The sequence below is a fragment of the Podarcis cretensis genome, assembly GCF_951804945.1.
Source record: "Podarcis cretensis genome assembly, chromosome: 5".
NCBI lineage: Eukaryota > Metazoa > Chordata > Lepidosauria > Squamata > Lacertidae > Podarcis > Podarcis cretensis.
In genome coordinates this window covers 83725645-83752587 of record NC_137174.1, presented here as the reverse complement: position 1 = coordinate 83752587, position 26943 = coordinate 83725645, and the positions used below count along the sequence as shown (strand labels likewise).

Sequence of the window (26943 nt, the reverse complement as noted above, 5' to 3'; positions counted from 1 at the left end):
GGCAATTTTTCCACTATTTTGTCCCCATGGAATCTGCCTCAGAACATCTTCCCATTTGCCACTATTGTACCAAATGGCAATAAGTAAGGCTTCAACAGGGAAGTGGGGGACAACATCTCCCCATTTTGCTTCAGGCAGCGAAACATGATAGGCTACCCCCGGGGCATAGAGTTTTTCTCAACTAGTAAAAAACTCTAAGAAGAACGAAAACTCATATCACCAATGGTCATTGTGGGGGAAAAGAAGTTGAATGTTTAATTTAAAATTAGGTTGGAAACAGTAGATAATATGTACATTTGCATGTTTTTATTTTCTTGTTGTAATGGTTGTTCTTGTCATTTATTGAAAGTGGCATGGTGAAATCATATATTGTCAGCCTTTGGTTGAATTTATCTAGTACGAAATACTAGAGAATACTAACAAAAAAAATCTATAATACTATGAGCAAAGTAGCCTGTTAACTGCCCTGCATTGTTTATTTATAGGAATGTAGTTGGATTAATTAAACCATCCGTCTTTCAGACCGTTGGTGCAATGAATTGAAATCACTCTTTCAACATCCTGATTGAATTACCTGCAAAACAATAGACACTACATTTGAAGTACCTAGTTCAACAGGTTTATGATGATTGACTATATCTGCATCACAGAGATAGCACACCTTCACTGACTCAAAAAAGGGTGATTGCCCATCACCCTGAAGCATGTTTATTGAGAGGAAATAGAGCATGCAACTAATCCTCTAGAGACAAATTCCTCTTGAGTCTTCATATTTTATTTAAGATTTATGCCATGCTCTGTTTCACCCATCCAGGAAGTTAGTCATTTCAATTCAGGAGATTTGTGTCCAACACTTTCCCCCCTATTACATTTAAAACTTGTTTAATTTGAAATATTTGTGCAGCCCATGTTCCTTCCTTTTGCTGATTCTCTTTAAAGTTCCATACACCAGGTTAAATGCCAGCTTTGTTAAGGATGGGGAATATATTTGATTCAGTTCACACTGAAAGGCAAATATACCTAATTTGGACTTTCTGAAACACTATGCAAACAACAACACAGCAATTCTTCAAAATTCACAGTTCTCTGAATTTTGCAGTACCGTTTTTCAGGCACGTAATGTGTGCAAAAATGAACATATTCAGGTATATTGTGCCTAAAAATGCAGATACTGGAGAAACTACCACACACAAATACATGCAATTAAGAATTCATATTAATAGCTTTGGTATAAATAAACACAATGGAAATTATCCTTAATTAAATAACTAAACAGCATTAAAATATTTTATTGGATTGTATTGTATATGCGGCCACCTGTCTATAGCATAAAATGACGGGGCCAGCTCACTATTTAGAGACAATAAAAAATGACAAATGAAGATGTTGTCCTTATAAAACTTTATCATTTAAATGGTTCTAATTTCAGAACAGCGGAGCAATTTAACTGTAATAGTGACTGAAACTGAAGCAAGCAGAAATTTGAAAGGCATCTTAATACTGACAAATCAATTGCTATTGCAAGGAGTTTTTAAAAATCAGCACTGATCTAATTACATTGGATTTTTTTAAAAAAATGTGGGTTTTTTGCTGAATTAATTTTAGCTGCAAAATAAAAATGAGGTTTCCCCACAAAACATTCCACATTTACTACTTTTTACCTTTGTCATTTTAGTGTCCCATATTTTGCAAATTGTTCTGCTTTGGATGTACAGTTCCGGGAACAAAGCAAAACAACACTTTAAAAAAAACACACAAAAGCTTGCTACAGCATTCCGACCTTAGTTTCTGCCTTCATCTATTTCCCCTCATGGCATTGCCTGAAGTGAATCTTCTTGAGATGGCCTTCTTGACATGGACTGAGGAAACAATAAAATGTCAGAACATTAGCACTACCTACTTAGGGCCCATCACATTAGAAAATAGAGCAGGCTTTCTCAACCTCGGCCCTCCAAATGTTTTTGGCCTACAACTCCCATAATTCCTAGCTAGCAGGACCAGTGGTCAGGGATGATGGGAACTGTAGTCTCAAAACATCTGGAGGGCCGAGGTTGTGGAAGCCTGAAATAGAGCCTCTGCCTCTGCTCTCCAGTCTCATGACACCAGAACCCAGGGAACTCAATGAAGCCAGATGCTGGGAGATTCAAGGCATACAAAAGAAAGTATTTCTTGATATAGCACATAGTTAAACTATGACATTCACCCCCACAAGAAGTAGTGATGGCCGCCATCTTGGGTGGCTTTAAAAGAAGATTAGACTAATTCATGGAAGATAAGGCTATATGCATCAGAATGCCAGTTGCTGGAGATCATATGTGGTGAGAGGCCTATTTCCCTCAGGTCCTAATTTTGGGCTTCCCATGGGCATCTAGCTGACCACTGTGAGAACAAGATGCTGGACTAGATTATCTTTTGATCTGATTGAGTAGACTCTTTTTCAGTTCTTATGCCCCTGCACACACGCACACACCTTAGTCAAGGTGCATAGTGCCCAAGGCTAGTCAAGTTTTTTGGCAGCTGACTCAGAAAATCCCCAAAGCTTTCATCGATACAACTAACAATTTGCTGCCCTTTCATGACACCCAAACTCAGTCACCTGAGGTGGGCACTTCACTCTGTCTAATGTTAGGTCCTGAGGCAGAATAAATAAGAGCCCCTAGATCGAAGCAAGAAACATGAAGCAAAAACCTTTGGGCCTGTCTCCTCACTGCTTCTTATTGCTTCTATATTTTTAACTACTTGCTGGAACCATTACTAAAGAGATAGTAATGTCTCCTTAGTCAGCCACTGGAAATTCAGCTGTCAGGCATGATCTAGTTCTGGAGTTCCTGGATTGAGGACAGTTGGGGAGGATGACATAAGAACATAAAGCACAAGAAGAGACATGCATCCTGTTCTCACAGTTGCCAACCAGATGCTTGTGGTAAATCATCCAGCAGAACCCAAGCGCAAGAGCCTTCTGCCCTGCTGTGGTTTCCAGCAAGAGTTATTCAGAAGTATTGCTGCTTCTAATGGTGCTGACAGAGCATAGCCATCTGGGCTAGGAACCATTCCATGAATTTATCCAATCCTCTTTTAAAGCCATTCAAGTTGGTGGCCATCCCTGTCTCCTGTGGCAGTGAGTTCCATAGTTAAACAATGCACTGCGTTCTTACGGAGCCCCTGGTCATCTCACAGACTATTGACCCGTACACCACTAATCTGCAGCCACCAACCAGGTCGTCCCCAGTAAATCACTTAGTCTCAGTCAGGTTCTTAAGTAGTTTGTTGCAAACGCAAATAAACTTTAAATGCTTTCAAAACGCTGTTACCCTTTACCCTCTTAGTTTTATTTTATTCTGTCTCTAACTCTTCTACCTCCCCTCACACAACTGCACTAACTGTCTCTCTATTTCCATCTGTCTGCCAACTGCTTTCCCAATTGCTTCTTCCCAACCAACCAACCAACCAGCCAACTAACTAAACCTCGGGCTAAGCCCTTTTATAGACAGGTAGGCTCCACATTCTGGCTTTTCTATTGGTCTACTTATTAACTCTTTCTCTCCCCCTGTACAGACATTTTCAAAAGAACGGGCAAACGCCACGGTGGCCATCCCTGCCTCCTATGGGAATGAGTTCCATAGTTAAACAATGAACTGTGTGAATAAACACTTTCTTTTATCTGACCTACAAAATACCCTCCAACTTCATGGTTCTCTAATTCTATGCAGTTGTGCAAATGAATGGGTGCAGATCTCAAATTTGCCCCATGCATTTAATTGTATATTGCTTTCAGCCATTCCAAGCGTCCGAGGTTCATGAATTTAAATAAGAAATAAACAATAAATAAGATGGCCCCTGGTGGGTGTGCTGCAGTGGGCTGCCTGACTATTTGTTCATACAAATAGCCAGCACTACTGATCAGATTGGCACGGACAGCTTTGCTGTGAGCTAATTGCGACTTTGTATATGCAGTAGCCCATTTTGCATGCGGTTCTTGATGCAGCAAGGAGGATTGCCTCTGGAACATGTGCAGCTCTCTTCCTGAACCAAGAAATAACCGACTCCTGAAAGGTCAGAGTCACACTGAATGTGATTCCACTGCCAAAAGGTCGCCAAAGTTTCATTATAGTTTCCACAAACTCTGGGCAAGGCATATGCAGTCGCACATTAGAATAGCAGTACAGAAATTAAGATCAAGCTCCCATTACAATTTATTTTATTCTGCTTTCATTTAACAGTAGCAGATGTGCAAATGTTTGTTTACTCAGTTCTTGATAGTAGGCATTTGCTAGGGGAAGCATGAAATTAATTTCTGCCCTAGTATTAAAAAATCATTTCCTTGATTTAAATGTGTCTTTGATAAAAGGAAGAGTCTCATAAAATGCTTAAGCTGATGAGGCAATGCAAAAAAAGAGAGGAAAGAAACAATATTTGCTGTTTTAGGATTGCTATTTCTATTTGCTTACATTGCAGAGGCCGGGGTTTTTTCTGAGAGAGAGAGAGAGAGAGAGAGAGAGAGAGAGAGCGCACAAATAATTATTTTGTACAATTGCCCATGCAAACACTTCCTGTGTGGATGTGTTGAGAGCAGTATGGAGAAAGTTGTTTGTTAAACTGCAAGGGAAAATTATATTAACTGGTAGGGGAGAAAACACACACACAAACTACAAACTACAACTCTTTTTGGCATCTGTCATTTACTAAAAAAATGATCACAGGAAGATGATTTGCACCAAGCCAGACTATTGGTCCATTTTCCTCAGTATCATCTACAAGGACTGGCAGCAGCTCTCCAGTTTTTCAAATAGCCTCCCAGATCTACCTGTAGACACCAGTTATTGAACCCGGGACCTTCTGCACGTAAAGATGCTCTACCACTGAGTTATGGCCCTTCCCATTCTTTGGCCTCCAACAAGACATGGGGGGCCCAGTGGTCTAACTTCATATAAATTAGTTTACTATGTTCCTATGAAAGAAGCAAGCCAGCAGTAAATCACACTGCACAAGTTAACTCTTTATTAGCACAGCAACTCATCTCTGGCAGGTCTTGCCCCCATGAAGCAATTGCTGAGATTGAAGGTTCCCACAGCTGCTTAAGTCCCTTCCAGGGTTTCCCCCAAGCAATCGGAGGCTGTGCATGTGTGAAGCTAACCTCCTCATGCCTCTCCTGGTTCTAGGAGACTAAGGGGGAGGAGAGCTTGTCACAGCACGAAGGAGAGACACCCGTGTCAAGGAGGGGGTCACTTTCCCAAGTCCTCCTTCATAGCTACTGATCAATCACATGCAGGCACCAGGCAGGTTACCAGGCTTCTCCTCTGGCACCAGCTACAGAACATAAAACATAGCATGTTCTCTCCCTCCCCTGGCAGGTTAACTCGAAGATTTATAAGGTCTGGGGAATGCTGGCAACCAGCCAGCCCCATCACATGCTCCCACTTTGGGGACTAATTGTTACAACCTGCCTGAGGGTCCCCACCAAGTGATACTTGCTCACTGGATCACTACTTCATGACAACCCATACCTTTTCAGCAGCCAGACTCATCTCTGCCTTTTCAGCTTCTACCACCTCTTCCTTCCATTTTTCTCCCTCTGACCAGTCATCATTGTCCCACCAACAATCCCCTAACTCTGAGCCTTCTTCCCTTGTGGGTTTCCCAGCTGGTTCCTCACACCATTCCTCTGCACCCAGCCAGTCCGTGGGATGCGATCTGTGTCTGAATGCAAAAGATCAATTGACTAAACTATCCATTTGATTATTTAAAAATCGTTCCGGCACAAATTAACAATATCCCAAAATGCACTTTTTTATGTGAAAGCATCTTTAATCTAGAATGCAATGCCACATATTCTCTAATAACCGAGGAAGTTGGAACATCCATGCTTTGCTGCTTCTCCAAACAGCCGTTTTTAGTCTCCAGAAGCCAAAACTTTGCTTCCCTTAGCAACATTGAATATACTCAGTGCCTGACAGTGGCAACTTTTCATACTAAGGACAGCAACTCCTATTACTGACAGCAGCAGGTTGTCAATCTCTGCTAAAGGTTTGCAGTGCAATTACCAGCAGTGCCTTTTTTTTCTAAATCACACTCCCAGGTGCTGGCAGATGGTTCCCAAAACCAAATTCTTTTCTCAGCCTTTTCACCCTCACTGATGGTTTCCCAGGGGATTGCTCATTGGGCTATAGTGCATCAAATAGCCTTTCAAGGTTGACCCCTGGCCTGTGGGTTGTGAGTATGTGTGCTCCACGCCTGGGCCACATTCACACTATACATTTAAAATCCTCTGATACCATGTTAAACATCCCCCAAAGAATTCTGGGATGTGTAGTTTGTTAAGGGATCTGAGAGCTATTAGGAGACCCCTGTCTTTTCCCGTAGGGATGCGGGTGGCGCTGTAGGTTAAACCACAGAGCCTAGGACTTGCCAATCAGAAGGTCGGTGGTTCAAATCCCCACAACAGGGTGAGCTCCTGTTGCTCTGTCCCTGTTCCTGCCAACCTAGCAATTCGAAAGCACATCAAAGTGCAAGTAGATAAATAGGTACCGCTCCAGCGGGAAGGTAAACGGCATTTCTGTGCGCTGCTCTGGTTCGCCAGAAGCAGCTTAGACATGCTGGCCACATGACCCGGAAGCTGTACGCCGGCTCTCTCAGCCAATAAAGTGAGATGAGTGTGGCAACCCCAAAGTCGGTTACGACTGGACCTTCACTTTATTCTAGTCAGGGGTCCTTTACTTTATTCTTTTCTCACAGCTGCAATTTTCAGAGTGGTTTAACAATCAATCCTTCTTCACATTTAACATCACATAAGGCATATGTGGGTCTGCTGACCAGCTGATCGAGTCACCTGATACTCCAAAAGCCTCATGAAGCTCACCTAAAATAGTGTGTAGTGTGCAAAGATTTCAAGTTCTCCCGAACTCTTCCTCAGGGCTGAATGTTATGCAAAACAACTAGTATCTGACACGTATGTTTGTGCATTATCCCTTCCATTACAGCTTCATTTCACTTTCATATAAAATTTATAGCCAATTTATTTGCTTAATTTCTGAAGGGAAAGTGGTATTAAATCATCAATCAAAGGAATGTTCAATCAGAGTCAGGCTCCATAAATGTGCTTCCCTGCAAATCTATAGATTATAACTAATCTGCTGTATAAATTAATGAAAATGATGTATGTGATTAGTTGTCAACTGGAAACGATATCTGGTGAATGGGAACATTGTAAAATGGGCTCATTTTAAATAACAGATGATCTTTCTGTTTGCAAATCCTTTCATCTTAATGCTTCATGATTCCCTGAAACTCCTGTGGAGAAGAGAATTTAAAATAAGAGATGGAGTCTGCACCCCTTCTGCACACAAAAATATAACTTCTTTATTTTATTTTCTATTGGGGGGGAACCCATTTAAAGTCCCCAAGCCTATTCTGAAAGTACGTGTTCTATGTTGCGTTCTGGATGACATTGGGTGTACACAGTCCAGTTGCATTTGCAAAAATTAATATACTAGACTTGTTTCATGGAGCTGTCAGTGTTTAGCTTAAGCATTTTGTGTTTTCTGCTAGGCTGACAGTACAGATTGCATTCACTTAGATCTTTGACTGCACTGCTTAGTTAGGTCAGGGATGGGCCGAATCAAAAACTGGCCACCTGCTCCATGGGCCACATTTAAAAGGTGGGTGACCCTGACCCTCTGTCCACCACCACATGACTTGTGAAATCAGGTGGATCAGAGCCTGTGAAAAATGGTAGAGCTTGCATTCAGTAATGAATTTAAACATTACATGAGACATTCAGGAGTCAACCTGATCACCTGCCTTGGTCCTGATCACCTGCCTTGGCGCAAACCAGACCTGGAATACTGTGTCCCATTCTGGGAACCACAATTTTAGAAGGGTATTGACAAACTGGAATGTGTGCAAAGAAGGCCAACCAAGATGATCAAAAGGTCTGGAAATCAAGACTTATGAGGAACGGTTGAAGGAGCTGGGCATGTTTAGCCTGGAAAAGAGGTTACTAAGGAGACTAAGAGGAGACTATAAGATAGCCACCTTCAAATATATAAAAGGCGGCCACAGGAAAGATGGAGCAAGCTTGTTTTCTCCTGCTCTTGAAGTTAGAGCCCAAACCAGTGACTTAAAGTTACAAGAAATGAGATTCTTACTAAACACCAGGAAGAACTTTCTGACAGTAGGAGCTGTTCAACAGTGGAAAAGACTCCCTCAGAAGATTGTGGACTCTCCTTCCTTGCAGGTTTCTAAGCAGAGGTTGGATGGCCATCTGTCATGGATGCTTTAGTTGAGATTATTGCATTGCAGAAGGTTGGACTAGATGGTCCTTGGGGTTCCTCCCAATTCTACAATTCTATGATTCTACACTTGGGCAGCCAGGTTGACATTTTTAACTTTAAATTGTATTGGGTTTTGACTCCACTTGGGTTGCATTCACATGACAACTTATTCCATTTGCATGACACTTCCCTAACTGTTTGTTTCCAAATTATATCTGAGCTTTCAACACAAAAACAATGTACAAAAAGTCATTACATTATTGAATGTAGCTTGCAAAAATATGTATTCAAAAATCACAGTTTTAGAGAAATGTGCACAAAATGTGTATTAATTTTGTTTTTCGGAGTGTGTTTTTTATCATGCACTGATGAACTGAAGATTAAAAATAACAAGAAACTAAAATTAGCCAATTCACCAATCACTGACATCCCATAAAGCCACTCAACTATTTGTGCATTAGAAAAGCCTCCTGAATTATAGGATTCCATAGCAACGGCACATCTACTTTGCACAGACCGACCAAGTACAAAGCATCCTTGAAAGAAAGACTCATTCAAGAGTGTGCTTAAATATCAAGAACTTTTAAAGGTGGTGTCTGAGCTTCACATATTACTTTGACCTGGAGGAGCTGACATTCATTTTGTTCTCTGGATTCTACCAAGTCAGCATATTTTGCAGTTTGCTTCGAGGCATGTGCGAGTAACCTCAGCACTATTGAAATCACTTAACCAAAGCACAGGGAGTTGTTAGATGAGCAGAAGCAAAACACTGTGATTTCAGGTAAACTGAGGTAACAAGCGAGGAAACACGCTTGAGATGAATTTCCAGGAGGCATGAGTCTAGCGGCTTAGTTGCATAAGTTCTTTTCGTTTCCATTTGTCCTATGACACTTTGCCCCATTTTGTGACAATTTGGCTTGCCTTTTAATAAAGATGTTGCCCAGCTGTGGATGCTGGAGTTTTGCTCTTTCTTATCAACCAAGAACTTTGCTTGAACTCAGATACAGATGCAATGTAAGAAGCTGAAGTTAAGTTGGGGCAAAGTACATCAGACTGTCTCCATTTTAGAGCAGGACTGCTGCTTATGCCAGGGACGCGGGTGGCACTGTGGGTTAAACCACAGAGCCTAGGACTTGCCGATCAGAAGGTCGGTGGTTCGAATCCCCGCAACAGGGTGAGCTCCCATTGCTCGGTCCCTGCTCCTGCCAACCTAGAAGTTCGAAAGCACGTCAAAGTGCAAGTAGATAAATAGGTACCGCTCTGGTGGGAAGGTAAATGGCGTTTCTGTGTGCTGCTCTGGTTTGCCAGAAGCGGCTTAGTCATGCTGGCCACATGACCTGGAAGCTGTACGCCGGCTCCCTCGGCCAATAAAGCGAATGAGCGCCGCAACCCCAGAGTCAGCCACGACTAGACCTAATGATCAGGGGTATTACCTTTACCTTACTGCTTATGCCAGGTTGCTGGGTCATGTGGCTGAGCTGAATGGACTTAGGATCCAGCCTAAGTCCCCCTTTTCTGGCCTCCACTGCCACACCAACAGAAAAACCCCTTTTCAGGGCTTGACACATCTCAGACTCAGCTTAGAAGGCTGTTTCCCAGCTGAGCCAGGACAGGCGAAATGATCCAGCATATCTCCGGCAGGGCCAAGAACAGCAAGTTACACTGGAGCAGAAGGAACCTTTCAGATGAGCTGGAGATCCACAGTGTCTTAACCCAACCCATCTTGGTGGATCTTGCTGTGGGATTGCTCTCCCAGAAAACATGATTCAGGGCAACTCTTATGCATGCACACTCAAATCACTGGGCTGGCATTTTGTTTGTTTAGTTCTTCAGTTGTTTAATTCCTATAATGCTATTAAGAGACACATCACCCCCAACAGATCCCATTCTATAGCTCTGTTTAATTCCTATTTGCCACTTTGGTGCATTTCTAATTTATTATTACATCTTGGTGCCAGGCATACCTCAAGGGGAAAGTCATTTCAGCATCGAGGTATCACTATATTATGTTGCCTTGTACTGAGGTATACTATTGATCCATCAAGTCCAGTCTTCTCACCTCTAGTTCCTGGTGGCTCTTTGGGACCTGCAGTCTAAGGCAGGATAGCCAATGTGGGGCTCTCCAGATGTTGATGAACTACAACCCCCATCACCCCTGTCCCTTGGCTATGCTGGCTGCTGCTGGTGGGAATTGTAGTTCAGTAAAAACATTGGTTATTCCTGTACTAAAGCTTGATACCTAACATTCTTTTAACAGGTGTTGAAGATGGAATCTGGGATTATCTGTACACAGTGTCAGCACTCTTATTACTGAGTTATGGCTTTTCCCTAAGGCAACTTCCCCAGATGACTGGCAACCTATGACAAATGAAAAGGAACAGCTAAGTGAAACCTGCTGTCGACCGCTAAGAATTTATGCAACTTTTTTTTAACCATAGGGGAAACCACATAGCAACACCACCCATTAAAATTCCCCCTTTTAAAAAAATGTTTTATTAATTAATTACACAAATAACCCAAGCAAGTCTTACATTATGGGATCATTTATTCATGCTTCGAGTGTGTTATGAGGTTAACTGCACAAGGGATGTTTTACGGGTTTATAAAATGCTTCTTGTTAGGTCTTATTGCTTTTTGATTTTACATTTATTTATTTGTAACAGGCTTTGCACTGAAGGCACTTCTGTTGTTCCACTGGGGATTTTCTGCATGATTTATTTATTTATTTATTTATTTATTTAAAAAACCTCCCCCCTTTACTACAAGAGGTCTGGCCATATGTGGTGCACATACTTTATTCTGCCTCTAAGTAATAATATCCCTCTTTTAAAAATGACATGAGAAGCACCTGCTTCAACAGGTCCACGGCCTATCTAGTCCAGCTCCCTGTTCTCACAGAGGGTCAGCAAGTGGCCTGTGGGGAACCTGCAAGAAGGTGCTGAGCACACTCACTTCCTGTGATTTCCAGCAACTGGTCTTCAGAAGCATTACTGCCTCCAGCCATGGAAGCAGAGCATAGTCTTCATGGCTGGTACCCATTGAGAGCTTTATCCCCCATGAATTTAACCAATCCTCTTTTAAAGCCATCCAAGGGGTTAGATAGCTTCATGCAGGTGGTAGTTCTGAGTTGCAGTGGAGACTAGATCCCAAATGTGCCCCCATTATTTCCTCCTAACCCACTCTGCTAGCCTTCAACCTCTGAAGAGCCGAGCCCTTTCCCCCCTTATATTTTTGGGGTAGGGTCCAGGGACCCCATGCCCCAAAAGCACAGAGCTGAAGAGCAGAGCACAGTAGAGTGTACCTCCATTGGTGGGCTCCTTCTCCTCCTGCTGCCACAGAGAGGAAGGCGTGTCAAACCAACCTCTTTAGTGGTGGCACCAAGACAATGGCGGAGGATCAGCCACTGACCATTGAGCCACGTGTCCACCACATTCAGATTTGTCCCTGGCTTCTCCCAACTTCACATGCAGGACGTTGCCTCCCCCTTTCCCTCCCGGTCGCCTTCACAAGCTGGTGCATATGGTGTTGAATTTGGCTTAGAACCATTCAAATCCCCTCATCCACCAATGGTTTCTTGGATCCAACCTCACAATTCCACACTAAACCACAGGTTTTCCTAGTGGGGAAGCAGCAGAGGTGTGGATGAGCCCGGAGTGAAAGTGGTTCTCCATGGTTTCAGGCAAAGGACGTACCCAGAGATGCTGGGGATTAGACCTGTGACATTCTATGTGCAAAACAGATGATCTACCACTTAAACATGGTCCTTCCCATCTTCATTGCCCTCCTGGCAGGAGCTCCCATAGTCAGGTGAACGGCACTGTGAGATGCTCAGCTTGCCAAAACCAACGAGAATATGAAGCAGAACTATAGGCAGAAAATGAGGCTCTGGGTGCCAAATCACCTGGATAGGGACCCACTGGCAAGTTTTCCTGTGCAAGTTTCATTGGAGTTAATGAGAGCTTTGCAACTGTGTTCTCCTCCAGCTCTCATTCATTTCAATAATCCTCATGCAGGAAAAATTACCAATGGATTCTACCACTGCAAAATCTATCCCCAACTCACTGGTTACTTTTTTTCTGTTCTTTTGCTTTTATTTCTAGAGTGTATAACAAAAAATGTCAATATTTTCAAAACTGCGGGAGACAGCAGAAATATTACAGGGGGGTTTATATAGCAGTAGACAAATAGACTGGGTTGTTTTTTTTTTAAGAGGATGTTGTAGGCCAACATTCCCCTCAGATGCAACTCCAGCCACGGGATACGTCGGCACCAGAGTTTTTGCTAAGTCCAGTTTGGAGCTTTCTGAGAGAATTCCTTGAAAAGGAAGGCTAACTGTTTTACCTCCATCCCATTTGTGGGGGCCAAGCCCTCCCTGGCATTCTATTCCTTGTGCAGTTCATGCAAAAGTAAAACTACAGGGTAGTCTTTCCAGGACATTGTCCCAAATCATCACCTGTACAATGTCCCCAAATTTCATCCAGTTACAACTTATTATTTGCCTTCTAGAAGCATCAAACTATCTGAGGCATAAAGTGATCCCAGAATGCATTGAATTTTGCCATTGAGGTGTGTTTTACTACCTTTAATAATGGCAGAGATGGTAAACACCCCATTGTTTTTTCATAGACAAATGGTCTGAGAAAGGTCAAGAAGTGTGTGGGATACCAAGTGTTTGTCAAAAACCATATTTCTTTAACCAAGGACCATTTTCTTAATAGAGTCAAAAAATAATAAAAATAAAACACCTCCACAAAACTGTTAATCTTAGTTGAAAGAAAGGTGCTTTTTTAAAAAAAGGAAAAGATACAATGCTTTTCATATCATTTTTACGCTAAAAGTACTTTAGAACCCTAACCCTTGACTTCAGAAAGTTCTGTTGATTATGGCTGAAAATAACCTACCACACAATGGAAATCTCATGCAGGTGGATAAAATAGCCCCCAAACCATTAGTAAGATTCCTACTTCCACACTGGATAATGGTTTAAAAGGGGGGGGGGGCTGTTGGTGTTAGTGAAGTCATCTATGCCTGCAATTGGTAACCTATAAGATGGGGTGTGGGCATTCAAATGAGGTACTTGCATGTTTCAGAGAATAAAGAGGATAAATAAGTAAATTATATGATGCTGTGATTTTTGACAGTAAGAGCTGTTCGGCAGTGTAATAGACTCCCACGAGAGGTAGTGAACTCTCCTTCCTTGGAAGTTTTAAAGTAGAGGTTGGATGGTCATGTGTAATGGATATTTTAGTTGAGATCACCCTGACCTAGCCACTGTGATCCACATGACAGTCACCTCCAAGCTTGATTATTGTAACTCACTCTACGTGGGACTGCCCTTGAGACTGACCCAGAAATTCCAGCAGGTGCAGAATGGCGTGGCGAGACTCCTTACGGGGTCCTTGCCATGGGATCACATTCACCCGGTGCTATACTAGCTGCACTGGCTCCTGGTGGAGTACAGGATCAGGTTTAAGGTGCTGGTTTTAACCTTTAAAGCCGTATACGGCCTAGGACCCTTGTACCTACGGGACCAAGTCTCCTGGTATGTCCCACAGAGGACCTTACAGTCTTCAAATAAAAACATCTTGGAGATCCCACGCCACAGGGAGGTTAGGCTGGCCTCAACCAGAGCCAGGGCTTTTTCGGCTGTGGCCCCGATCTGGTGGAACGCTCTGTCACAAGAGACTAGGGCCCTGCGGGACTTGACATCTTTCCGCAGGGCCTGCAAGATGGAGCTGTTCTGCCAGGCCTTTGGCCAAGGCACAGCCTGACCCCCTCTCTCCTTCTGTAATCCTCATAGAACTCTAGCCCAATGGTTGCCATTAATTTGATTCTGAATTGATTTTAGAATGTATTTTAATTAATTGATTGTGATTTTATGTAAATTGTGCTATTTTTACTGTTGTTAGCTGCTCTGAGACCGGCTTTGGCTGGGGAGGGTGGGATATAAATTTATTATTATTATTATTTATCAGAGCTGCCCGAGGTCCCAGCTCACAGAGGACCAACGCCAGGTCGTCGTTATATACAAAAGTCTTTATTGAAGTTCAGTTTCCATTCCAAAGCCATAGCGCGCAGCTCTACGTCTTAAACCCTAGACCGCCGAAGCTCCGTCTGAATCTCCACCCCCCAGACACCAGTTTAAGACTCTCGCCTTGCTCCACCTCCTCCTCTGCTCTTTCCTCCTCTGGGTCCGCCTGTCCGCTGGGGTGTTGCCCTTTCTGGACTCTTCTGATGCTGAGTCCCCGGATTCTTCCCCCTCCCTCCGGCGGGCTTTAGGACCTGGCTCCCAATCCGTGCTTCCTGCTGTCCCGCGCACCTGTACATTTGAACTTGGCGCGCCCAGCCAGCAACCTTCCTCCTGACCGTTACACTGCTCCTGTCACTGCTTCCCCCTTCGGGGAGGCTAGCTGGACCTGACTTCCCCTCCGTTCCCTCACTCTGCGATGGAGGCGTGGCCAGTTCTGACTCATCTTCTCTCCCTACTGGAGGAGACGCTGGTCCCGATACCTGGGATCCTTCCCCCCCCCCACTACGCTCTGGTGGGGAAGCTGGTCCTGATCTCCAACTGCTGCTCTGGGAGTCCCCGCTGGCCCCTTGCTTCTGGAGCATCCCCCTTGGGACCCCCCTTGCCCTGGCCATCGACGCCCCCTTCTGTGAATCTTCTGATTCGCTGGAGAGGCTCATGGAATCTCTCGGGCCACTGTCATCTTCTCCTACACTCCCCTCAGATTCTTCCCCTTCGCTCTCCATCTCCTTTCCTCCCTGTGTCTCTGCTCCTGAGCCCCTGACATTATTATTATTATTATTATTATTATTATTATTATTACTATTGTTATTATTGCAGGGTTGTACTAGATGACCCTTGGGTATCTTCCAACTCTAAGATTCTATGATTCCATTTTAGTCAGTTGTTCTCCCAGCTGCAGATATCAGACTTTATCTGTCCTGGTCTGTTACATGCTCACTGCATAACCCACCAGAAAGGAACCAAATATATGCAAGTCATTTTCCTGATAAACAAAAGCAAAGATGCATGAAGTATGCAGGTAAACACTATTGCTTACAAGGAGGAGGCCGAAAAGTCCAAAGCCAAAAATAGCAGTAAGGACAGACATAGCTATACAAAGAGAAAAGGACATAAGTCCTAGTTCTACAGACAATTTAATTTTAGATAGAACACAGGCATCGTCAGCCGAAAAACAATGAGAGGAAAAGAAATGCTCATAAATAATAATCTATCTGGATTATGACTGTGTATATACAATATCTGTAAAGCACATTCAAAGCACATTTTCCCCCTCAGAGAATTCTGGGCACCTTAGTTTGTTAAGGGTTGCTGGGAATTCCAGTTCTGTGAGGGGTAAATTATAGTGCCCATAATTCTTTGAGGGCAAGAATGTGCTTCAAATGTGCTATAAAGGTATTGTGTGTATGCAGACTCAGTCAAGATTATCACCTTTCTTATGGTTTACTTTTTGAATTATAATTTAAGAAACCTCTTAGCATCAACTAACAAAGAGGAACCATAGAATCGTATGTTGCTAGAGTTGGAAGGGATCTCAAGGGTCATCTAGTCCAACTCTCTGCAGTGCAGGAAACTCAACTAAAGTATCTAAGACAGATGACCATCCACTCTCTGCTTAAAAATCCCAAATGAAGGAGATTCCACAACCTCCTGAGTGACTCCATTCAAACAGCTCTTACCATCAGAAAGTTCTTCCTGATGTTGAGTTGGAATCTCTTTTCTTGCAACTTGAATCTATTGGTTGGGGTCCTACCCTCCAGACCAGGAGAAAACAATCTTGCTCCATCCTCCATGTGACACCCCCTTAGATATCTGAAGATATCCTCTCAATCTCCTCTTTTCCAGGCTAAACACACCCAACTTCAATTGTTCCTCTCACAACTTGGTTTACAGACCCTTAATCATCTTGGTTGCCCTCCTCAGCACACGGTCACGTTTGTTATTACCCTTCTTAGATTGTGATGCCCAGAACTGGACACAATACTCCAGGTGTGGTCCAACCAAGGCAGAATAGAGCGGTACCCTTACTTCCCTTGATTGGGAAGAACCAGTTGAGTCTCTGTCATGGAACTGCCATCAGAGCCAGAGGGAGAGGGAGGGCTCCAGAGGGATTCCGGAGAGCGTCCCGGGAGGGAGAGAAGCAGCCCATCTTCTGGGGAAGGAAATCAGCGTAGCACCAGTGGAGAAGAGGGGGGCAGATGGGGGAATTGGCGAGGTGGCTCCATGACTCCCCGCCGGAGACCAGCGGGGAGAGCACGGGTCCTCCGCTGCCCACACCCTCCCTGCGCAGAAGGCTTTCACGCAGAGAGAGTAGGTAGAGACTAGGCGTCAAAGAGCTTCTTTGCTGGAAGAAGTTCAAGAAATGCCCACTGACGGATTCTGCCAGCGATTGAGACAGCCACGGGTGAGTGGCTGTCTGGACAGAAAGGGTTCACTCAGGCAACCCAGCCAGGTGTGGTGCCGATTTACGCACAAGCAACCCCTAGAACCATTACAGTCTCCTAACATAATCACGCTGATAAAACAATTTTGACAGTTATTTGAAGAATGCATCAGTCACCAACCCGGTGCTCCCCAGAGGTTTTGGACTGCAACTCTGTTAAAATCCCCAAAATTAACCATGCTAGTTGCAGCTGATGGGTGTTGTAGTCCAATGCATATGGAGAGCACCAGGTAGTGTAAGGTTACCATAGTGGATAAAAATAAATGATGCATACAATTTCAATGCAGATCCAGGTTCTTAGATGTTACTCCTGACACAAAACCCACTTCATGATAATCAGGTTTACATTGCCACAAGGATGTTGAAAGCTGGGTTTCCTGTGGGGCCTAGGAATTCTACAAAAGTTATCATTTGGCTCCCACTGGGATGCTAGCATAATTTAAGAACATGACATCTGTCCTAATGAGACTTTGAAGAAAACATGTTCCTTTGGTTTCGGCAGAGGAGAGTTGGGAAACACAAGAAACATGTGCCCAATTGAAATTGAAGAGCAGCATACATCGCTTTCAGTTTGTGAAGAGTGACTGATTGGTTCAGTCTCGGGTTGAGGGGATGTATATGGTTATATAAAGAAGACAGGGTTAAATAAGTCAAACTATCACATGGCAGAGGGTCACTGGTGTAGTGGCTTCCAGTGATGCTTCTTGCATTATCTACGTTCAATCATGTACAGTTTTACGAAGGCCAACATAATTTGTGGAGGCATTCATTTACAAGATGCATCTCGGAATTGAAAAGATTAAGCATAAAGAGATTTGATCACAGCAGAACAGATAGACTATCTGTAATAAATCAGAGGCTTCTCATTTGAAACATTTATTAGCTCCGCACTTGCAAGCGTACAACAGGCTCCTTGCTGCTTTCATTTTCCATCATCAGCTCTACTTCAGTAATCATGCAACTATTTGTCGTTGCCATAAAGCTGTTGTCTACCTGCAAGCACACGCTGGTTCAATTTTCCAGCTCAAAATCGGAGAGAAAGTGTTCAGGGCACTCATTTAGAACTGTCTTCTTAATGACCACAAAAAACCAGGAAGCTCTTGCTAGAGAGCTCTCTAGCAATAACAGGGCAAGAGGAGACTGTCTTCTTAAGCCACCTTAAAATAATATCCTTTAAAAAAAAACAACGAAAAAACTACCAGTCTTTTTAAGATTCTGCTGCTGCTGGAATCCCTGCTGTTAGTTCTTCATGCCCTTTTACTTTCTCTTAATGAAAAGCAGCCGCTGTTTTCTCCACCAGCCTTCCTTTGACAGATGCAAACAACTCAGAAGCTTCCTGTTGTCACTGGTCATTTGAAACCAAGGCTGACTGTTGACCAGAAACCTCCTTGCTTACAAAAACTGAAACTGTGTTTTGTTTTAATGATTTGCTTTCTGGAGGAGGCAGTTTTGCGCTCGCTGACAAGAAGCAGTCATATAATGTCGGGAAGCTTAATTACAATGGCTGTGGCACACTGTGATGTAAATTGGAGGAGCTGAGATTAGCAACACGCTAGGTCACTGAAAAGAGAATTATTTCACTTCTTTCTCCTCTGTTGGACAAATGTGCTCCCTTCAGGGGATAGTTTGACTTGTGTTTATTATGTGTGAACTTGGGGAAGTATTTAGTTGTTAAAAGGAAATATTGTTTATAGCCCGAATTGGCATCTCCAGTCCTGATTAACAGCAGAAGTGGTGTTAATTTTATCTTTAAGCATAAAACAGAGCAGGTTTTAAGAGAGGTGGAGGAAAAGATTTCATTTGCTGTGGTTAATTGCTAACTCGGACACAGGAAAAATAAAATAAGGTGAAGTAAAATAAAATAAAGCAAAATTAAATTAAATTAAAAGCCTGTGGAATAAAACCACAACACATGGTTCCGAATTTATTTCATAGGTCTTTTATTCTACTTTATATTGATGTGCACTGGTTAGAAATTAACCACAGCAAATGAAATAGTGGCATATGCTCTTGTTAGGTATGGGGTATTTGCAACTGAAGCCAGTGCAGGAATCAAACATTTCATAATGTGTCTGATTCTGAGGAAGGACAGAGTGCCTTGGGGGATGGCCGTGGATCATTGGTACACCACAGATTTTATATGCAGAAAGTCTCAGGATCTTTCCCTAGCATTGCTAAGAGTGCTGGAGAAGACCCCTGTCTGAAATCCAGATGCTGCAAGACCTATCACCCCTGACAATGGGTCATGATGGCTAGGGATGATGGGTGCTGGAGTTTAACAACTTCTGGAGGACCACAGGTACCCTGTCTCTGGTGCAGCCAATGCTAACTGAAAGGTAGATGAATAGTCTGATTCAGTAATACCACCATTTCCTATGTTCGCTTTGAAGAAATGTCATTCATGATATAGAAACCTGGAAATTCCAGCGTTTACTCAAATGACAAATATACAGGAGCCCTTTGCTCCTCTACATAAGTAAGGTAAAAGGTAGAGGACCCCTGGATGGTTAAGTCCAGTAAAAGGCAACTATGTGGTTGTGGCACTCATCTCACTTTAAGGTTGAGGGAGCTGGTGTTCGTCTACAAACAGCTTTCTGGGTCATGTGGCCAGCAGGACTAAATCGCTTCTGGAGCAACAGAACACTGTGTCGGAAATCAGAGCGCACAGAAATGCCGTTTACCTTCCCATTGCAGTGGTGCTCATTTAACTACTGGCATGCTTTTGAACTGCTAGGTTGGCAGGAGCTGGGGCAGAGCAACGGGAGCTCACCCCATCGCTGTCCTCTACATATGGTTGCCCTAACCTGAACACATTTTCAACAAGATTGAATGTTTATAGGAAGTACACACCCCAGTCTTTAGAAAGGGACCTATAGATACCACCAACCTCCTGCAGGAGAGATAGCAGTTAGTTCTCTCGTGCTACTTTCACTTCTGGTGTATATGATAGTTAAAATGTGTCATGATAAGTACTTGTGTGTTTCATTTCTATGTAGCATTTCCCCATTTCAGAGATTCATCAGAGAGGAAGGATTTATACCAGCCTTCCCCTAACTGGTGTGCCCCACAGGCTTTAGGACTACAACTTCCAACAGCCTAGGTTAAGGTAAAGGGACCCCTGACCATTAGGTCCAGTCGTGACCAACTCTGGGGTTGCGGCGCTCATCTCACTTTATTGGCCGAGGGAGCCGGCGTACAGCTTCTAGGTCATGTGGCCAGCAGGACTAAGCTGCTTTTGGCGAACCAGAGCAGCGCACGGAAACGCCATTTACCTTCCTGCCAGAGTGGTACCTATTTATCTACCTGCACTTTGACGTGCTTTTGAACTGCTAGGACGGCAGGAACAGGGACCGAACAACGGGACCTCACCCCGTCGCGGGGATTCGAACCACCGACCTTCTGATCAGCAAGTCCTAGGCTCTGTGGTTTAACCCACAGCGCCACCCATGTCCCACCTCCAACAGCCTAATGGCCAGTAATTATGAGAGCTGTAGTCCAAAACATCTAGATGTTATTAGGTTGAGGAAAGCTGATTTAAAAACACATTGTTTCAAGCACAGATTCTTTAGCCAGTATTTTTCTTTTTCAAATATGGGTGAACACATTTGCATAAAGCTCAGTAAATCATCTGGGTTTTGCAGAATACTTCAAAGGAATGATGTTAAGTCCCAGATGGGACTCCCTTCCCTTTGTAAATAGCCTTCCCCCCTTACCTTGTGTAGCATGTGCTGGGGGTGGAGGTAGCCAGCATCTGAAGGAACTCCAGATCCTAGAGATACAGGCTACCTGCCTTAGTGTTCCCCAAACCTTAATTTCATGTTCAGAGCATCTTCTTTCAATAGAACCTCCTACCTCCCCCCAAAAAAACCTTCTATAACTAATGAAGGAAGTAATAACTCTGAGCATGCTCACCTTACCCTGAGTAGGCGTGAAGAAGAAATTTTGTTCAGTTTGCATTTAAAGGTGAACCAACTTAATTCACACTTTCAAAAACAAAATGGGAACTAAAACATAGCTATTCTTCAAAATCTGCACATGCCTGAATTTTGCAAGGGTCTTCTGCAGCCACGTAATGTGCACAATGCATATACTGAGGGAAAGTGTGCAGAAAAACACTATTTTCATGAAAATAACTTGCAAAGGTGTTCTATATTAGGGGAAATTGCATTGCAATTTTTTTGTATATTGAACAAAATTGCCTACAGAAATGTATATAGTAGAAGAACAGGACACAAAATGGTGATGGATTTTCATGTGGACATTTAAAAAAGACCCTCAGCAAACTGAATCCTCTCTCATTCCTACCTTGAACTGGTCTCCCCACCCCTTACCCCCAGACTGGGACTTTCCTTCCATTTCTTTTTTAAGAAAAGAGAAAGCTCAGAAAAACCACACCTATTCTGAGTCAAGCTGGAGGGAGGTTTCTACCCACCTTTAAGATCCTTCACAACTTTGACCTTTTCAGTATTCATTACTTGACTGAGAGCTGCCCTCTCAATTTCTCTGATTAGAATAGCCTTATTAAAATGGCACATGTGAAGGCAACTCCAGCCAATTAAATGAGAGAATACTGAAAAGGTCATTGAAAGGAAGGCATGCGAAATAGACACTGTGCCCCCACCCAACATGATTGGCTCACAACATGGAGACACAATTTCCAGAAGGCGCGTTGATACTGCAAATGGAATGCCACCCAAACAACATATTCTTAGATCCAACATTTAAATAAGGGAAGTAATAGCACAGGTCTAAATCATTTCCATTAAACTCATAGTATGCAATTATACAATTCTTCTTCAGAAGATGCTGCCTTGATGATATTAGCAAATGTCACTCAAAGACACCCTGACATTTTACCTCCATATCTTGATTGCTGTCAGAAAAAAGGTGTTTTAATAGATAATAAAGTGTTGGCAATTCATTAGATTTTCATTATCGGTTGTGGTCTTCCTGTAATTAGATATCAACAGGGGTCCTTTAAGAACCTACCACTAAGCTTCACATTGCAAGGATATTCTCAGCAGGGGTTGTCTTTCATTCAACTGGTTTGGTACATTTATATGTATAACTTCTTCCAATTCTCTTCAATATTTCTTACCTTATGTTGTGGTGTAACATGGTGTGTTCAGCTGGTTCTTCCGGAATCTGCATCTTCTTTTCTAGGAAACATTTCTAAGGCTTTGCCTCTGTTTCTGAAGGTAGCTTTTCCAGATGTTCAGGAACCAGCCGTCAGGTATGAGGAAATGGAGAACTTTTCATACCCACATTGCAGCTAAAAGTGTAAGCACGTCCCGCAGTTTCATCCCAAGTGGAAAGAGCTTGTGTAGGCTCTTAAAATGAGTAAGGGAGAAATCTTGAGCCTTTTGTAAGTGCTTGATGTGCATTCAAAAGACCTGAAGGCACTCCTGCTGAGAAACCTCACTGCTGGCTTTCCTTCCCCAGCTGCAGTAGAGAACAGTGGGGTAGTGTGCAGCATGCACCTGAACTCCCAACAATTGAGTTGCTGCTGCTTCCCAAGAGGGAAAGTTGGAGGGCTGAGGCAGCAGGGAAGTCAGCACAGTGCAAATGCACCAGCTGAGCCAATCCAGTGATCCTGCTTGTGTGTTTGCACCATGCTGCCTTCCCCACCAACTTGCTTATTCCCCTCTCCTGCTATGTACCGTATTTTTCCATGTATAACACCCCCCCGTGTATAAGATGCCTCCTATTTTGGGAGATTCCAACTGAAGAAAATGGGGGGAGATGGCACAGAGCTGTTGAGCTTTTCTTGGGGAGCTCAAAGTGGTTGAGCTTTTTGGGGGAGGATTGCCCAGATTTGTTGAGCTTTTTTGGGGGGGCAGTGCCAACAGTTTTTCAGCTTTTGGGGGGGATTGCCCAAAGTGCTTCAGCTTCTTTTTGGGAGAATGCCAGCAATCACTCACCAGACTGACAAATGCTGCAAAACGCACGCGGCGGCGAAACCACAAAGTATCTGCCCGCTTGCCACCGGGTGGCCAGCAATCGCACACCCAATTGCCACAGCGACAGCCAATCCAAAGCAGTCCTTGCCATGGCTACCAATCCCACACACAATCCCCGCTGACGGCTGCAACCAATCCCCCATCTGCACTATCCATGTACAAGACGGCCCCCGATTTTAAACATTAATTTAAAATTTAAAAAGCCTCGTCATACATGGAAAAGTACGGTAAGCAACATACATGATTCATACATGGAATGTCATTTAGAGTGCAATTCTGAACATACTTGTATTAGAGTAAGTCTCACTGAACTCAATGGAACAAACTTCGGAGAAGGTGTGCACTGTAAACCTTTGCTCCACCACACCCTCCTAAATCTCTCCCACTGAAATCAGCAGAGGGGTGGGAGAGAAATTAATTCAGTTCACATTTTTATGTGCTCCTGCACATAATCTGCACCCCTCAGAACAATATATGAAACAAAACACAGGTGTTCTTTGAAATTCCCCCTTTTCCTATTTCGGCAGTGAAGTTCTCCAAGCAAAATCTGCATACAAAATGGAGCACGCTGTTAAAATATGCACAAAGAAATGCTTCTATTACTGAAAACAATGTTCAAAAATACATTATATCAGGTAAAACGACACATCAAATGTGTATAGAAGAGATGAAATGTAATGTAGGTGAAAGCTCATAGAAATTTTAATGCAGACTTCTTTTTAAATGCAAACTGTGGTGGAAATTAGATAATTGAAATTAAGAGTTGGAAAATGAAAAAACTCAAAGCAAACTCAAAGCAAATACATTTGTCCATACCTACAAAAGTGTCAGCTTGTCATGGATCATGACCATAATGTTTATTTCAACAAATCATCATCATCATCGTTTTAAAAAGAGTTAATATTTCAACATTGGCAAGAGAACCCGCCTTACATTTCCTTCCTTGGATAAGGTATTTTTGTGTCAATGTCCCCACCCCCCCACCCCACAACATTATTCACACAAAGTTCAGAAAAGGGAAGTACTTCTATAATAGCTACATTATACAAACCACAGCTGAGCTATTTTTGTCAGAGAATATATTGGCAATATTAGAAGCAGATAAGAAGCGACCAGCTGAGTGGCAAGTGTTGTCAGCAAGTGGCATTTCCCCCTATGGACAGAAAATGAGTAAAAGGGCTAAAATCTGTAGGGTGCTGTGAAGCATGGCTGACCAAAATCCTTCATGTCATGATTGCTGGAAGCCTTCAGCTCCAGGATCTGCTTCTGCACAGCATGATTCAGGAATGAACCTGTAAGGAGTGTGTGTGTGTGTGTGTGTGTGTGTGTGTATTTGAAGTTCGACTCCCTCCACCCCCTGAGAAATGAGAGAGAGCAGTGACGCACCTTTCATCGACTTCTCACATTTGGTCAGGTGTCGATAGATTTGTGCGCTATGAAACGCAAGCAGAATTGTCTAAAATAAGCAATTAAACTGACTTGGAACTTGAAAGACAGGTATGTTGCTGATGGCACTTGTTAAGAGTTGCAAACAAGCAGCACATAATTACCCCGTTAAATTGGCATGAAGCTGAACTACAATTTGCATACTGCCTAAATAGGCAGTAGTGATTCACTCCTGGCAATGGAAGCTTCACAAAGCACATCAGATCATTTTCTGACTTCAGAATGGAGCAGGATCAATTTGAGGCCCCAATATTTTATTTTGTGTGTGTGTGTTCGCGTGTGTGTTATATTCTGCTCCAATGCTCAGTCTACCATATATAAACATCTGCTTCTAATATATAATGATATATGATGAAATAGCGTGTTCTCCCTAACAGAGAGCACGTGTTGCGGTTGGGGGAACAGGCCACCCTGCCGTGACTAGGCAAATTTGGTCAGCAACCCTAGCCTTTAAGGGGTTAATTGGGTTGCTGGGGAATTTTGATTGTTGCCAATTCGGAGGAGGGGTCAGAGGCTTTAAATATAGGGGCCAGACATGGGGATGTCCTCTTGGCCATTTTGCACCGGATCACATGGAGCACTTGGACAATCTTCTCATTGTCTGGTTACATTTCTTTATTTCTTTATTTCCCCTTTCTTTTTAATCCTCTCTAGTCCCTTAAATAATTTAATTCCCCCCCCTTTTTCCTGTTTGATTTCCCACCCCACCCCTTACCCTGCCCTGTGGGAAGATTCTCCCTATAGCCGTGGCTTGCCTTTCCCAATAGGGAAAGAGCCCCTGTTCCCCCATTTTGCCTGTTTAATTGTGGGGCTAGTCAGGGCTGTTCCCAGCTTAGCTGGAATCACTTTCGTTTATAGTATCCCCGAAGGTTGGCTTTAATTTGAGTGTGTGCAGCGCTTTTGGCCAAATTTTAAGCTAGCCTTGGGTGGGAGCACTAATTTGGCTTCCTTTAATATTGCCATGAGACTAAGATTCTCAAGAGCAGAAACAGGGAGGCCTATTCGGCCTGCACATTAACTTCCAAGCCTAAGTCTGCTACAGGTAGCAGTTAATTGTTAAGTCTCTGCCACGTGACTCATTCTCGCTATAGGAATGTATCTGCTTGCAGGCCCAGTTGCTCCTAATGTATATCGGAGGCAGACAAAGGGCCCCAGAGGCTCTCTGTGCCTCCAAAGACTATGAGCACTCTGTATATGCTCTTGAACTATGCCATTTCTGAACAAGTTTATCTTCTTTAAGTTTGTTTTGCCCTGATAGTGGCGAATGCCATTTTAGAGATGAGCCATTGTGGCTTACTGGCTAAAGTGTAAGACCTGGGAGACAGGGTTCATATCCCCCTCTTAGCCATTGTTATAACAAAACAAAACTAACTGCTCCTTTTAGGCTATTCTGATGCTGGGTAGTTCTGCCCATTTGTGTTAAAAGAACTTTGGGTTTTCTTGAAGGAGTGCTTCCCTCTAAAAGGGCAAGCAGGGGTACCTGGACAAGCTGTGGGCTACCTCAACTCTCCTATTTCACTGGAAACATTTATGCCTGGCCTAGCAGGTGATCCTAGGGCTTTGCCCTAGAATTTGATGGCCTGGAAGCGTTTCCGGCCTGAATAGTGTTCCCATGTGGTCTATAAGCATTGGTTTCACTGGGTCAGCGCATAGTGCCGGTAATGCCTAGGTTGCAGGATTGGTCCCTGTATGGGACAGCTGCATGCTCCCCCATTGCTCTACCTGGACACTTAGGTCCTTTTGGTGGTTACCTCACTGCGAGGGATGTAATGGGCGCCACATTTGCAATATGCAAGTGGGAGAAAGCACCTTTGCGTGCCCGCATTGTAGTTTGCTCTGTGCATTGCAGGGCACGGCGCTGCACGGGCTGCAATTGCATTGCATTGCGTGTGAGATTTGCAGTTGCATTGCACGGAGGGTGTGTTTGCATTGCACGGAGTGTGTTGTTGCATTGCACGGAGTGTGTTGTTGCATTGCACGGAGTGTAGTTGCATTGCACAGAATGTGTGCATCGCATGGAGGGTGTAGTTGCATTGCACAGAGTCTGTTTTTGCATTGCAAGGAGTGTGTGTGCATTGCACAGAGTGTGTAGTTGCATTGAACGGAGGGTGTGTGCAGTGCACAGTGTAGTTGCATTGCATGAAGTGTAGTTCCATTGAACGGAGTGCGTAGTTGCATTGCACGGAGGGTTTGTGTGTGCATTGCACGGAGTGTATTTGCATTGCACAGAGCGTGTTTTTTGCATTGCAGGGAGTGTGTAGTTGCATGGCACGGAGTGTGTAGTTGCATTGAACGGAGTATGTAGTTGCATTGCATGGAGGGTTTGTGTGTGCATTGCACAGAGCGTGTTTTTGCATTGCAGGGAGTGTAGTTGCATTGCACGGAGTGTGTAGTAGCATTGAACGGAGTATGTAGTTGCATTGCATGGAGGGTTTGTGTGTGCATTGCACAGAGCGTGTTTTTTGCATTTCAGGGAGTGTGTAGTTGCATTGCACGGAGTGTGTAGTTGCATTGAACGGAGTATGTAGTTGCATTGCACAGAGGGTTTGTGTGTGCGTTGCACAGAGTGCGTAGTTGCATCGCACAGAGCGTGGTTTTTTTTTGCATTGCACGGAGTGTGTGTCGGAAAAGGAAGCTGGCTTGGCGGCAGCTTTGTCAGGACTTCTTTAGGGGTTCTGGCCAGCGTCGGCCCTGTAAATTTACATATCATGATGGCAGCACAAGATGCCCCCTGCCCAAGCGCTGGAAGCTGGAAGCTGGCAAGCAATAGCTCAATACCTTTTGCCCATATTCCCA

The 26943-nt window shown here is 43.6% G+C and overlaps 1 long non-coding RNA gene across 2 annotated transcripts; it reads right to left on the bottom strand.

Moving 5' to 3' along the window:
• Positions 1-226: 226 nt before the first annotated feature.
• Positions 227-3432, bottom strand: LOC307217209. 2 transcript variants are annotated; one of them, XR_013839433.1, is made up of 3 exons: positions 3382-3432; positions 1781-1859; positions 227-574 (listed from the first exon to the last, which is right to left on the bottom strand). It is a non-coding gene; the product is annotated as an uncharacterized lncRNA (long non-coding RNA). The 2 variants fall into 2 exon arrangements; XR_013839434.1 differs by lacking the exon at positions 3382-3432 and adding an exon at positions 2912-3214.
• Positions 3433-26943: the final 23511 nt, after the last annotated feature.